Here is a 13,944-nt window from a genome sequence, read left to right on the forward strand (position 1 = left end):
TGTGTGTGTGTTTCCAGCCCTACGGCAGGGTTTAGGGTAACTATAGAGCAAACCCCCCCCCTCCACCTTCACCCCATTCCCTTTGCGGCTTGTGTGGCTTGTCTCATCCCATCTCCCTCCTGCTCCTCTATCTCCTTCCTCTGCTCCACTCTCTCCATTGCTGCTCTGCTTGTAGCCTATGTGTGTATGTGTGTGTGCGTGCGTGCGTGTATATTCATGGAAGGTGGGGTGGGGTGGGGTGGGGCTACACTGGAGGCGACAGGACCAAGAATGTACCTCTGCTTTCTCCAAAGCAGCAGCGTGGTGATGCAAGTAGATGATGCTAAATCACATCGCATATGTATTCCTATCACCTGCAATCACACACACACACACACACACACACACACACACACACACACACACACACACACACACACACAGGCGATGTAATGTAACGCATGGTGGGAAATATACAAGACCTATGAGAATTATTTTGCATGGAGTCGGAAAATTATGTTTAAGTGAGCTACACTGATTTCAAAACCAGCTGTAAAAAAAAAAAAATTCAAATGAAGCCGCGTGCATCTTGATTTACGCGATGCAGAGGAGGCTGCTCCTTTGTCAGGCCGCATGAATTCTCACCAACTGCACCTTCCTGCCATATATGTCAAAAAGAGGTAGTCATAGAACAAAAGCATTTCCTTCACAAGAGGAGCGTCGCCTCTCCACCCTGGTGGCTTTCAGTCTTTCATTATCCAAAGTGGAGGTCTGCTTTGCCACCCAGCTCCCCCATGCTGTCTGTCTCATTTCCTCCCAGTAACTATCCACTAGCCAACGCCACGCTCAAACATACAGCCGCTTAATTATTGTCACTTCTTTACCAGCATGCCGGGGCGTACCACTCATCAGAGGAAATGGGGAGGTGGGGAGAGGCACACAGCTTATATGGTATGTATATTTTATGCATATAAAAAGAGACGACAAGCTGCGAGGATATACCGCTCAGAGAGATGTAATATCGACATACACAACGCACCTCTAATGTATGAACACGATGGATTCTTCATGCATATCCACTGAGCTACACAACTGTATCTAGAGACTATCGGATTAAAACAAAACTCTGATTGAAACAAATGTCAAATATCTCCAATAAAATAACTGTGTATATGTGTGTGTCCATGCCTGGAAAAAATACAGTACTGGTGATGTGTGTTATAATTCATCTTGAATAATTTCCTGCACATTCTTCTTATGCTACGCACCCGGAGCACTTCAGGATGAAAGGGAATGCTAATGCTGTGTCTGTATCTCAATGAATGGTGTGTATTTGTGTGCTACACACATTTGTGTATGTGTGTCTTAGTATATATGTGTGTGACTATTGGTGTGTGTGTGTGTGTGTGTGTGTGTGTGTGTGTGTGTGTGTGTGTGTGTGTGTGTGTGTGTGTGTGTGTGTGTATGCCTGCTCACTAAGCACATTTATGATAATTAACGGATAGGAGAGGTCAGCCTCTGTGTGTGTGTATATGTGTGTGTGTGTGTGCGTGTGTGTGTGTGTGTGTGTGTGTGTGTGTGTGTGTGTGTGTGTGTGTGTGTGTGTGTGTGTGTGTGTGTGTATGTGTGAATGTGAAAGTGATGAAGAGGGAAAGAGAAGGAAAATGAGGAGGAAGTAAAGAGTAACGCTGATTAACATAAATTGCCAATATTTCCACCGACTTCCTCTCTCTGCTCGCTGCCATTTGTATTATTAACACTTAAATCTGTAACACTAGGTTTTATCGGAAACTATCCTCATGCTAAGTACACTGATACATTTCCGATCTATTTACACATCTCTGATTTATATAACTATAATGCCATATTAATAATCTGTGTACATGGTAATATAAAATAGAGATAAAAATGCGGCCTGCGTCTCGTCAGATGGTATAATCAGGATTGAAAAAAATACATAAAACTGGCTGCACATTGTAATTGCAAAATATTACCGAACACCAGTTCAGTTATGGTTGGCCTGATGCTAATATTCGCACTCATAGCTGATGAGCGGCACATGACAGGAAGCTAAACACAGGCCGATGTTGTAGGTGACGGTAATCGAGGGAATTAATACATGCAAAAGAAATTGTTTAAGCATGCGTAGCTGCCGATGACGGTAATTGAATAACTGATTCTCGGTGCTCTGTGTTCCCGGCCACATACAACGCGGAAATTTGTATGCGTTAATGTGTATGCATGCGCGTGTCTATGCCAGCGGACATTTTAGGTCTACCCTCCTCACACTCTCACTACTGCCAAACGCCTTAAGATGGTGGCACCTTGAGGCATAGAGAGACACTCGTAGAGAAAGCCAAACCTCCTCCTCCCTTTCCCCTTCTTCCACCTCGGTCCTCACGACAACACAGGGACAGGCCCCCCTTCCTAACCCTTAGCCCCCCTAATAAATATTTAATTCACCCCTCTCTAATAAGGATATTAGGAGAGTACACCCCAGCCCTGGCGTATATGCATGAGTCCTTTCTCATCAAATTTACATAAAAGGACCAGATGCTAATGCGAGCGTAGCAACTACTGCTCACTATTCTATATGCACTGGTAGTGGCCGCCTTGTCCAAGAGCCCATATAATTTAATTGCCGAATAGCATATATTTTTCAAATGGTTCGCCCATATTCAAATTACGTCGAGGCCTCAACGCCATATGCTCAACAATGAGCGGACAGAAGGACGTATTTTAATTGCAGCGGCAGCACATCTACAGTATCAACGCTTATTTAATGTGTTCTGAAGCCCCCCGCTCTTATGAATACAGATGCACTTATATGCATAATGTGAAAAAGAAAAAAAAAAGAAGAAAAAAACCCCCAGCACGTTCAGACGAAGTCAAAGATTCTACAAACATTCATTTTAACAATAAAAAAGGCAATTAATCTTGGGAAACTACATCAAGCTGATGGCGGCAGGAGTTCACTAATAGAAAACGATGAGAGAAGATTGGTACCATAAATAAAAAAAACCCAACAACTTCACCTTAATTTTTACAGACTGTGGACGGCGTGCTGTGGAAAAAGAACATGTAGACCACTTATATATCGAGTGTAGCATAAGGTATGTTCAGACTGAGCACCCAAATGCTTGTAATTAATAGAAGATGAATAATGCAGTGACACGTAATATATTATTTACATCCTTTCATCTGCGAGGATGATTCAAAGCATATTTCGGATGCAATTATACTAATTTATTTATGGCATGTAGTATTTGCATAATCAAAAGCTGGCGAATCTCAGTCGTCCTAAAAGAGAGCCAGATTTAGACATAAAGACAAAATAGCATCCAAGCACACACATTTTGTGCGGTGCTACCGTTGCAAAAGAATCACGTTGCTACTTAGCTGACTGAGTATTGTAATCCTGCTAGCAGTTAGCATTGTCGCTGGCAACATAAGTGAAAGTACAACGTGGTGTTTTCATCAAAATCTGCTTTCAGCTCAGCAAATCCTGCAGTTAGACTTTCTAGGAAAATATTTAAAAACAGTAATTTAATTTAACAAGCTGGGTATTCAAAATGTTGGGGCATTGCAAACAGAATTAATAACTGACCAAGCAGCAATGACATTACGTGTGTGTAATATTGAAAAAACCATTACCTTTTAATGTGTAAGGATAAATAGAAACACGCATTTCAAAGAATAAAATTAGTTATTCCCCTCAAATCAAAATAGTCAAAATTAAAGGGGGGAGGTGACTTATCAGAGAAAAGATTTTTGCCTACGTTGAGTCTTTTTGACGCACAATATGACCAACTTCTGGGCTCAGAGCCAAAATATTACAAAAAGATGAATACGAAATTTTGATGAAGATGGCAGATTTGTGCAAATTATAGTCTTTGGTGTAAAGTGTGAAGAGTTTTATACAACCAAATTTTGATTTAACTTCAGTTTTAGAGGTTTGAAATTGTCATCATCATGGATGTTTTTATTTTACTGTCGCAGATAATCATGAGAAATTGTTCTGGTGCATTTGTGAAAGTTGTGTATCACTGAGTTTTAGTTATAAGCACACAGTGGGAAAATGGTGCATCTTTTACAGCAGCATCCTATGTGGTAAGTCGTAACTACCGTCATGCTCTCATTATGCCAAACGACAACAAAAACAACCCTACACCTACATAGACAATACGTCTTTATGAGTGTGTAAAAGCCTGTCTAACCCATGCATATCAATGCAGTTAGCTAAAGGGGAGGGCCGTACAGCGTGGCAGAGCACAGCATGCCCGCTGATCCCCACAAGACGCTCAAGTGGCCATGCATGATGTCATTAAAAAGGGCCCAACCATGGCATTCCTCAGTGGATTATTGGGAAGTTATGGCTGGCTGGTCTGTTATGGAAAGCGGTCGATCAGATTAATGGTCAATGACACGTCACCGAGATAATGACACCTTTTGAGTGTTTGTGTGCCGGTGTGTGTCAAAGACCACTGTGGGATCTCAGATTTCGGTTTTGCTTAGTATGTGAAACACAACTTCAGATTCTCACAATTAAACCAGCGACTACATTAAAGTTAAATTATTGAGGAGTTTAGAGAAATTTCAGTTAGACGTCACCTGTCATGCTACTTGAAGGCTGCATGTCTGCACTGAGCCATGGAAATGGGAAGTGGACAGCATTGTAGTTGGTTGCGTAGCACGCTCCACACACACGCACACACACACACACGCACACACACACACGCACACACACACACACACATACTCAGAAACTAGGAATCTGTCCTGCACTGGCAGCAGCTGATGCTGCCATGCGCAGGGTGATCTCACCTACCGTTGCCGTGGCGACACCAACCAGAGGGAAAAGCCTTACTGTGTGTGTGCGCATGCGTGCGAGTGTGTATGTGTGTGTGTGTGTGTGTATGTGTGTTCGCCTGTGATTGTGACAGAAGCTTGGGCTGGGGGAAGAGAAAGAGGAGGGGGGGGGTAGAGGAGGAAGAGGAGGAGGAGGAGGAGGGCCTGCAGGAATTCACATTGTGCCTGGCTTGTTTAAGGTTTATGCCTCATTCACTTACTACAGTTTATCAGGGGGAATACTGAACCGGCCCTTTCAATTATCAAGGCCATAAATTCAGTATGGCTGCATCGTTAAAATAGCAGGCCACTGCTTTAATAGGGGAAGGGTCTCTATTCAGGAAAGGAAGAGCGTACACCAATTAATTTGCATAAGTTATATGAGTAGCGAAGCATAAACAGAAAGGAAAACTTGTAGGGCTTCACGCACAAACGCCGACAGGCATACAGACACACGCATGTAAACTCCACCATCGCTAGCACACCGCAACTCTTACTCCTCTCCACTACCATCTGGTATTGTTGAATTCTATTAGTGATGAAGAGCCAACTCAGACTATAGGGGTCATCTGCTCATCAATGGGCGGCGGTGGCCTGGCTTGCTCCACAACCATGAATGCACTGAATTCATTACCTCTGGTGCACAGATGGTGTCTGGCTGCCTGTCTCAAGTTCAAGTTCATGTCCAGGAGACATACACAGACGGAGAGAGACATGGCCCAAGCCAGACAGACAGACGTTGTAGACCGGGACACGACCATTGTTCCCCCTCTTCATCAACATGTTGTAGTGGCCTCACTCATCTATCCCAGACGACCGGGTCAGTTAACCGCAGGAAAGCACACACAGGAAATGCAGACAGACAAGGCAAGCAAACACAGACATGCATGCACAGATGCACGCCGAGCCTCTCCAGCATCAAGAAGGCAGACGATCTCGTGCATTTCTGCTCGGTTAATCTCCGTAATTTGGGCTGTATCGTGCTAATGCTGCAGATCAACTTTTACTGCTGCGAAAGAAGCTAATGCTAAAACAATCTCTGCGAAGCCTGCAGCAAAAAAATTAACAAAATGACACTTGCATGCTGACTACGTTCATATCCTTTGACACAGGAAACACCCTGGGTATAATACACATTATAAACCTACTGCTGTACCTGCCAAGCAGTGTGCAGAGAGGCACAGAGAGGCACATCTAAAACCCCGGGCACGCTCACATAAAATATGCTGATTGCCTATTCAATGAATATGAAAACACCATCCATGGTCACCATGGTTTTGTTACTTAACACACCACGTGACAACAATGGCTGCATTTCACTGTATGAGCATAAAAGGAGGGCAAAGCTAAAGCATGTAGCCCACATTCGCAAAGGCGAAGGAACGGGACCTGTCACCGTCCATTTCTATGCGCATAGTCAAATCACACATCTATATCTATAAATATATGGAAATGAGGCACTGTGAAATGAACGGCAGGGCATTTTTTTCCCGCCAGCTTCTATACATGCCTATAAAAATATACTGTAAATGCATACCTTTGGCCCCCTTTGCATGCTAGAAGACACAATAACTCAGCCTCATTTATAGAGACAGAGGGAAGAATAGAAACGCACCGTTACACTACATGATAAATTTAAGATGTGGAAGCTACGTCGTCATCACTAGGAGAGGATGCAGCTCATTATTTTTAGAGATTCAAGAAAGCTGCGGCGGTCACGAGCATTGATGCGGACCAAATTGATGAGATTTACTGAATCTCACAAGTAAAGATCATGCAAACTGCTGCCAACCAATGCTGCAGCTCTCTCTCATGCAGCCCAGAAATGCTGAGTGTGAGTGGCGCTACAGGGAAGTGTGATTTGCAAGCTGTGCGATGATGCTCTCTCCTGGTAACAGGACATCTGAGAATGGCAGTGCATTTCCTTCCAAATGAGTGGATAATGGCATTTTTCCTTATAAACTTTACATACTAGCTAGTAATGTGGAGTTATGAGGTGATGGGTCACCTCTAAAAAAAAACAAAACAAAAAAACAAGATGAATTTGGGTTTAAATCACAATATATGACAGCACATGTTGTTGTAATTCTTCATCTGAGTACAGAGACTGGTTAATAAAAAAAACACACACAGTGAGAGAAAAACTATTTTTCAGCGGGAAGAGTGGGTTTTTTCTGCCACTCTAGAGCTGACATTTAGTGCTGCCCCTCCATACTTGAAAACAATGTTCCCATTCATAAACCTTAGAGGACGACTTCAGTCGACTTAACTGGGCACAATAAGACTTGTTTTATTCAGCACTGCTCGGACAGAATTGAGTTCTCAAATTTTCTCTCTGGTAAACGAACCGGTCTTGTGCGCCGCCTTTGACAGGGGTCGGAAACAAGAGACGTTAGTTTTGTCTGACGGTGTGAGAAAGTCGGCAAGAGATCTTTTGAGCAAAGGTGGTTTTTGTCTTTTAACACAGAACTTCAGTAATCCTCTGCAGCAACACAAGGCAGCTTTACAGATTCTAAAATTAAACCCAATCAGGCCTACGCACGTGATCTACCCCGGAAACACAGTATCACCTGATTGATCCAGCAGAGCAGCCATTTGTAAAAAAAAAAAAAAAAAAAGACAGGGTGTTTAAAATTATCATCAGCACTATGTCATGTGTCATATTAAGGCACAAAAGAATTTTTTAAATTTTTGATAAAGGCCATATTTAAATTAATCTGTGCAAATGCAAGTGTAAATCTCTGATCTACAAATATATATATATATATATATATATATATATATATATATATATATATATACACACACACACACACACACATATATACACATATATACATATGTATACATATTTATATGTATATATATATACACACACACACACACACACACATATATATATATCACATAATTTTATGTCCTATAAAAACAGGGTCAAATACTCCAAACTGGCCCCCTCCGAACCTTAATCTCAAATTATTGTCGTTCATGGTCAAGTTCAAATGCAAACAATGCACCTTAGATGTCACCTATTGAAATGCCCCCAGACTTCTTTGTGTGACATTATCTGCGGTCTTACTGATTCTCAGGAGAAGTACAACGCCTGGTGCTGAAGTGGGAGCCATGCAGACTTACATAGTTGCGCGCATCCTTTTCAAACGCACAAACATAGTTTTAAGATAATGACCCTAAGCCCTCATTATCAGTACAATTGGCGAGAAATTACGCATTCAGGACCGTTACTAAGTTTAGGAGCGCCGCGTCAGCTGGGGCTGGGAAACGTCGCCTCTTTCTTTGGGGATGCAGATGAGTCTGGTGCACTTGACGTCTTTTCATGACCCCTGTCGCCCCCCTCCCCCCCATCCCCCCTCCCCTTCCCGGCCCCTCCAGGCCTTCGCGGCGCTGCCTGTCATATTGGGCCGGGGCATGGCATTGCCACTTGCCCCACCGAGCGTGGGAATGGGATCGTCCAGTCGTTCACATCTCCTGCACTGCGGTTAACGGAATCAATTAAGCAGGCCCGACCCCCCCCCCCCTCACCCCCACCCCTCCCCATCCAATCCCGTCCCTCCCTCCCTCGTCTAACACCCCTTTCTCCAAAACCCACTACCCCACTTCTCCCTCCCTCTCTCTCTTTCTCTTTCTCACTCTGGCCCCCATTTTTGTCAGCTCAGTATACGTCCTAATTATTAAGTGTTTGGGATGCCAGCGCCGTTCCCTGGCTGGACCCGATCATGCTGAAATAAAATAAATAAATAAAATAAATAAAAAATAAAAAATAAAAAACGCATGGAGGCGCGCACATGGGTTTCCACGGAACCCCTTAATGTCACTTTTCCAATCCCGTGAAATATAGCCTAAATAGAAAGAACCATCAGAACTCATGTGAAGTGGATCAAACAGCTTATAAATATTAACGTTCGATATCCAGCCAGAGGGGAAGTTCACCGAGTGTAAGTGTGAGTGCACACATGTTTAAATGTGGATGGGTGAAGTCGCCTGTGCGTAAAATCGTCACACAGGCCTAAATTATACTAACTCACAATTACAATAAGAGACGTGCACAAATAGATAGCCACCATATCACATTTCTGAATTTAAATAGCAAAGGAAAGCAAAATAATATACATTAAAAAAGTCATAGGATATTTGCAATCTGTTGTCCATGAGGGGGGAAAAAATTAGTAATAAGAGTCCTCAAGTCCCCGACGAGTCTGGAAGTAGTTTTTACTTTCGGTTATCTAGCTTTATGACGAGCAGAACACTCATACAGCTAGATAACCAAAGATAACAACCCACTTCCCAGTCTTCAGCAATAATCCACATGTACATTTCCTCTTCTGGTCTCCCAAGTTTCCACCTCTCCACTCAAATGTATTAAAGTCATCAGTATCCTTTTTTCAAGTCACACGTGTCTTATATTCCTTTTATTCCCCTTTTGCCATTGAGCCACGGCTGCACAGCCCGATCTGTTATACACCCCCGGTGTATAAAAAAAAAGAAGAAGAAGAGAAAAAAAAGCAGCAATTCTTCCGAAAATGATATATTATCCCACTGTTAATGTCATATTCACTTGACATCAACCAATATTACTAAGTTGAAGTAGGGCCAAGGCCTTAAAAATCGCGGGTAAGGTGCAGTCATCCTTGCACAGGGGGGCCTAATTTGCAATGCAAATAGCTCCAATCCCACAAAAGGCTCTTTCGCCTCTATTAAGTCGTTGTGGCAGCAGCAATAGATATCCTGTGAGGCCGGCGGGGAAGAAACACGTTAGAGAAGGGGGGAAATCCGGTTTCCTGTGGAAAGTGCAATAACGGCGCAGGGAATTACGACGCAAATGTTTCGGATTATAAAGACATGAGACTGCTTTTTAGCCAAAAGAGTGTCAAGTTGTCCTTTCACATCCAGCGTGTACTTAAGGAGAGATAAAGGCGAGGACTGCGAAGCCAAAGGGGTCCGATCTGCAGGTTGAACGTCGGTCGGTCTGAAGAGAGTGGGAGAAATAAGGGCCATCCCCAAAACGATCAGGGGGGCTTGGGGGGTGGTCAAAATATGGACCAACCCCGGTGAGGTCAAAGGGCTCGGACCACGACGATGTAACAGCCATGATGTCATGAAAAAAAAAAAGAAAAAAAGATCGCAAATACACTCTCCAATCGATGCACCGTCTCCATCCGTCCAAGCGCGCTTTGGAATAAGTCCGCCTCGCACCGAGCAGTCCGCACGTCTCCTCTCACGGGGATGAAAATGGATGACAGGGAAACCGTATAGTATGGGGTTTTTTTTCACATGGTGAGAGCGTATTCGACCGTTTTTTTTAAAAAAAAAAAAAAAAAGGAGACGTGATCTCTATTAGACAATTTTAAAACCAGATACAACTCAATGAACAGACAGCTGGATCTACCTGTGCGCCAGCGTCTTCTGTAGGTTTTCTATTCTCAAAAACACGCAGCTCGCTCGCTCGCTCGCACACTCCGTTTCACGTACGTGGAAGAACAGCGCGAGTTCAATTTTTCTCCCACGTACACGGTTTCGCGTCGAAATCCGCGCTATCCGCGTGTGTTTTTGTTGTCATCGTCGCGTATCCGATGGGAAAGCCACGGCGATACTCCGGCTGGAGAAATCGCCTCGTACGAAATGAAGCCCTGGCGCCGCGGGTGTTTACCCGCACACTTTTCCACAGAAATGTTAAGTAGTTGTTTTTTTTTTACCAATAGCTCCGGGGGGAAAAAAAGGGGTCACTATGTAGGATTTCTTTTTTTTTTTTTCGGACTGAGTCAACAATAACAGGCTGTGGAACATGTGATGGATCATGCGCAGGAGGGGGGAGACTGCAGGCTACCGAGTCGCTACCGTGTCTTGTACACAACTTTGATTCCGTTCGGACATTCAGACATCCCTTCAGTCAGTGTGCGTGTGTGTGTGTGTGTGTGTGTGTGTATGCGCGCGCGTCCATGTGTATGTGTGTGTGGCGGACACGCGAAGGCGCGTGTGCCAGTGACGACAGAGGTTAAGGATAAGACGCAGATAAATTAGCAGCATAATGTTTGTGAATGCCATCATCAGCTGTTTTTTTTTTTCTTTTTCTTTTCAGATGTCCCATTCAGTTGCTACAGTTTTAGACCTGACTCTCAAGTTTACTCTCGTTTCACCGGTGGGAGGAGCGAAGCAGAGGTGTTTTAATGAGAGCAAATGGGAATCACGAGGCCTGTGCATTTTAATGAGGGATTACATCCTTTGAGCAGCGCCTGGCTTTTGCGTTGCTATTTTCATTATTCTAATAAGCTTTTATAACAGAATGTAGACCCTCTTTCGCCTGCAATACGCATGACGCACACCAGCAGTCTGGACTTGAATAAATGACCTCATCCACACAAAAAAAATCACTATTTACACTTGACGCGTCTTCCTGCTATTGTTTCCTTACGCCATTTCCCCTCCTACTCACAATATTATTTTCACCTTGATCTTATGACTTCTTAACTGAGAGGCCAACTTGATATCATCAGGATCCTCATAAAGCGCTCCTCATTACGCTAAAGGAGGCTTTAGAACAGGCCTCCCACACGCAGGCCACGCGTTAATCACAGCACACCGTTTTTAAGAAGACAACCTGCTGAGCCTCTTGAAAATACAATTAGCTGTATTTTCAGGAGGTGTAATTATACAGTGGTGAGAAGTTAAAAATACGATAAAAGTGCAAATCTGTGCGTATTAGTGAGACTTTCCTTGCGTGGATTACCAACACAACGAATGCTTTGTTTTCAAGACATTGTGTGACCATTTTGCTGACAGTCCTTCAATGTAAAGCAAACTTTTCTTTTTGTCTTTCCTTCAATACAACATCTCAACTCGTTTTCCAAAGGGCAAAAAAAAAAAAATAAAATCTCACATTTTAATTGATTTACCGATGTTTTCTTGTTTTGTTTTTTTTGTCATTTCTATAAAGTATAATCAAACAGCATCGTTCCAGAGATCTCTCACACGGTGTCGTGACCACACTGAAGACATTCTCCTCACTGAGGTAAAATATAACGTGGCACAATAAGAACGGTATTTTCAGACAGCATCGGCTTTAGCAAAGAAGTAGTGGGATGAGAGGCAGCTAACAAGAGCCGCTGGACACTGGTAAATGACTCTAAGATGAACTTCACAGCAGGAGGCAGAATTTAGAGAGAAGCCGGACATAAAGTACACAAGAGTTGAGCATTCACTATTAATGTATATCATGCACACTGAGATAGTCTTCACTCGGTTACTGTTGGAGTAAACGCAGATGCTTACAAAGGTCCGACAAAGTCCGACCAACGCGCCCTATATATTCCAAAGTGTGCGAGGAAACATTCACAGTCACAAGCTCCCGTTTCCTCCATAAAAGCGTATAAGCTCATAAATAATAAATTCTTATCCACTTTTAGCAAAACAGCTACAATTACTGTGTGTTTCTTAAGAAAGGTCTCATATCTCACTTTTACGCACAAAGAAAACGCACACGACCGCCTCTACGCAGCCTATTTTTTTAAAAAAAGCAGGCACAAAAGTTGCACTTACTTCCCAAAGGTGGGTTAAATCACTGCAGTCCGATGAGAAAGCGTCCCAAGCTGGAGAGGAACACCGCTGTTCAGTGTGATCCGCGTGTACGGCGGTGTGGTATAGGTTCCCCTCAAATATCCCATCCGTATTATGTGGTGGGAGGGCATCACTTTAAAATTGCCGCTAACACTCGGTAACCTGCATTAGGCGTGCATCAGCTGCTCTGTGTAAAGCATAAGCATATCCCAAGCACATGATACACGAAGAGGAGGAGATGGAGGGAGGGATGGGGAGAGGGAGAGAGACAACTTTCTCATAACGTCTGCAAGCACCAAATAGAAAAGTGCATGCACAGTTGAGCTCTCAGAGCAAGTTTTTTTTTTTTTTTTTTTCCTTGTTGGTGGTGGGGTGGGATGAGGAAGGAGGGGGGTGGTGATGATGATGAGGAGGAGGGGGTGGAGGTGGGGGGGGGATGTAAAGTCCATCCTTCTGTGTGAGGAGAGGACGTGCTCTGAAATTCAAACAAGTTCCCTCGGTTCTTTTGTTGCACGCACGAACTGAGGCAGCATTGTTCGCGGTTTGGGTTGGACCTCTCCCTCCTCTCCCCTGACCAGGTTATGAAGTGAGCGTCGCTGTTGGGTGGTAATGAATTTGCTGTAGGCGCTCCTCTAACACGCTTTGACAAACGGAACGCATTTACTAGTTTTCAGACAGAGGGAAATGATTTGCTACATGCACTTCACAAACTAAGTCTGAAATCAGAGCTATAATGAAAAAGAATAAAACGTCACTCAAAAAAAAAAAAGGCTCTGAAGGGATAAATGCGCAGGCCTAAACTGGACTTACGGATTCACCTGGATCCCTGAGGCATAATGAGCGGCAAACTTGTCACACACTAACACCCACTAAAATGGACACACAAATATATATACACACACCATACGAACACACACAGCCTATAGAGAGAGGGGAAAAGAAAAAAAAGAACTGTATCTCATAAAAAGTTACACTAGGGTGACCTACTTGCCAGTTTAGCCTATATGTATCTTCAGACTATTCTCTTAGGTTTTTTTATTATTATTCTGTTGCGTTTTTTTTTGTTTTTTTGAGAATTTCTTAAAAATGATCCACATTTTCTGCGGAATGACTTGGAGCGCTTTGCTCTGCGCAAATAGTACACGTCTCTATCTCTGGTGCGCAAACCACGCTGCACCTGCTGCATTATTTTGGTCACAATTTTCAGATATTAGATTCTCCCCATCCTGTTGCCAATTTTTGAAAATGTCTCCGAAATACAAAAACAGAAAAGAAATCATCATACGACCAATAATCTAGCGAAGATGAGAACTATTCTTTCTTAATTCGCCCCCTCCCCCGCCAACCCTTTGCCTAATTGCAGGCGTTTCCATTAGATTCAACCGGATTCACGTTTTAGTTTAACAACGAGGGCACGTTCAGTGACGTAGACAAGCATATCAGCTACGTGCAGCCATATTTAAATACATCAAGGCAATTAGCGCATCAAAATATGCAAATCCCGTTTAGTACATAGTCCGTCCGGCTGCAGTAGGAGTAATTCCCCCC

At 43.4% G+C, this 13,944-nt stretch overlaps 1 long non-coding RNA gene across 1 annotated transcript in view; it reads right to left on the reverse strand.

Moving 5' to 3' along the window:
• The window catches only part of LOC137593026 (uncharacterized), a 36,370-nt gene extending 23,686 nt beyond the window's left edge, over positions 1-12,684 (reverse strand). The window contains exon 1 of the long non-coding RNA XR_011035065.1: positions 12,379-12,684. This is a non-coding gene — a long non-coding RNA (uncharacterized lncRNA). The remainder of the gene's footprint in view (positions 1-12,378) is intronic.
• Positions 12,685-13,944: the final 1,260 nt, after the last annotated feature.

This window comes from Antennarius striatus, chromosome 3 (assembly GCF_040054535.1).
Source record: "Antennarius striatus isolate MH-2024 chromosome 3, ASM4005453v1, whole genome shotgun sequence".
Lineage (NCBI taxonomy): Eukaryota > Metazoa > Chordata > Actinopteri > Lophiiformes > Antennariidae > Antennarius > Antennarius striatus.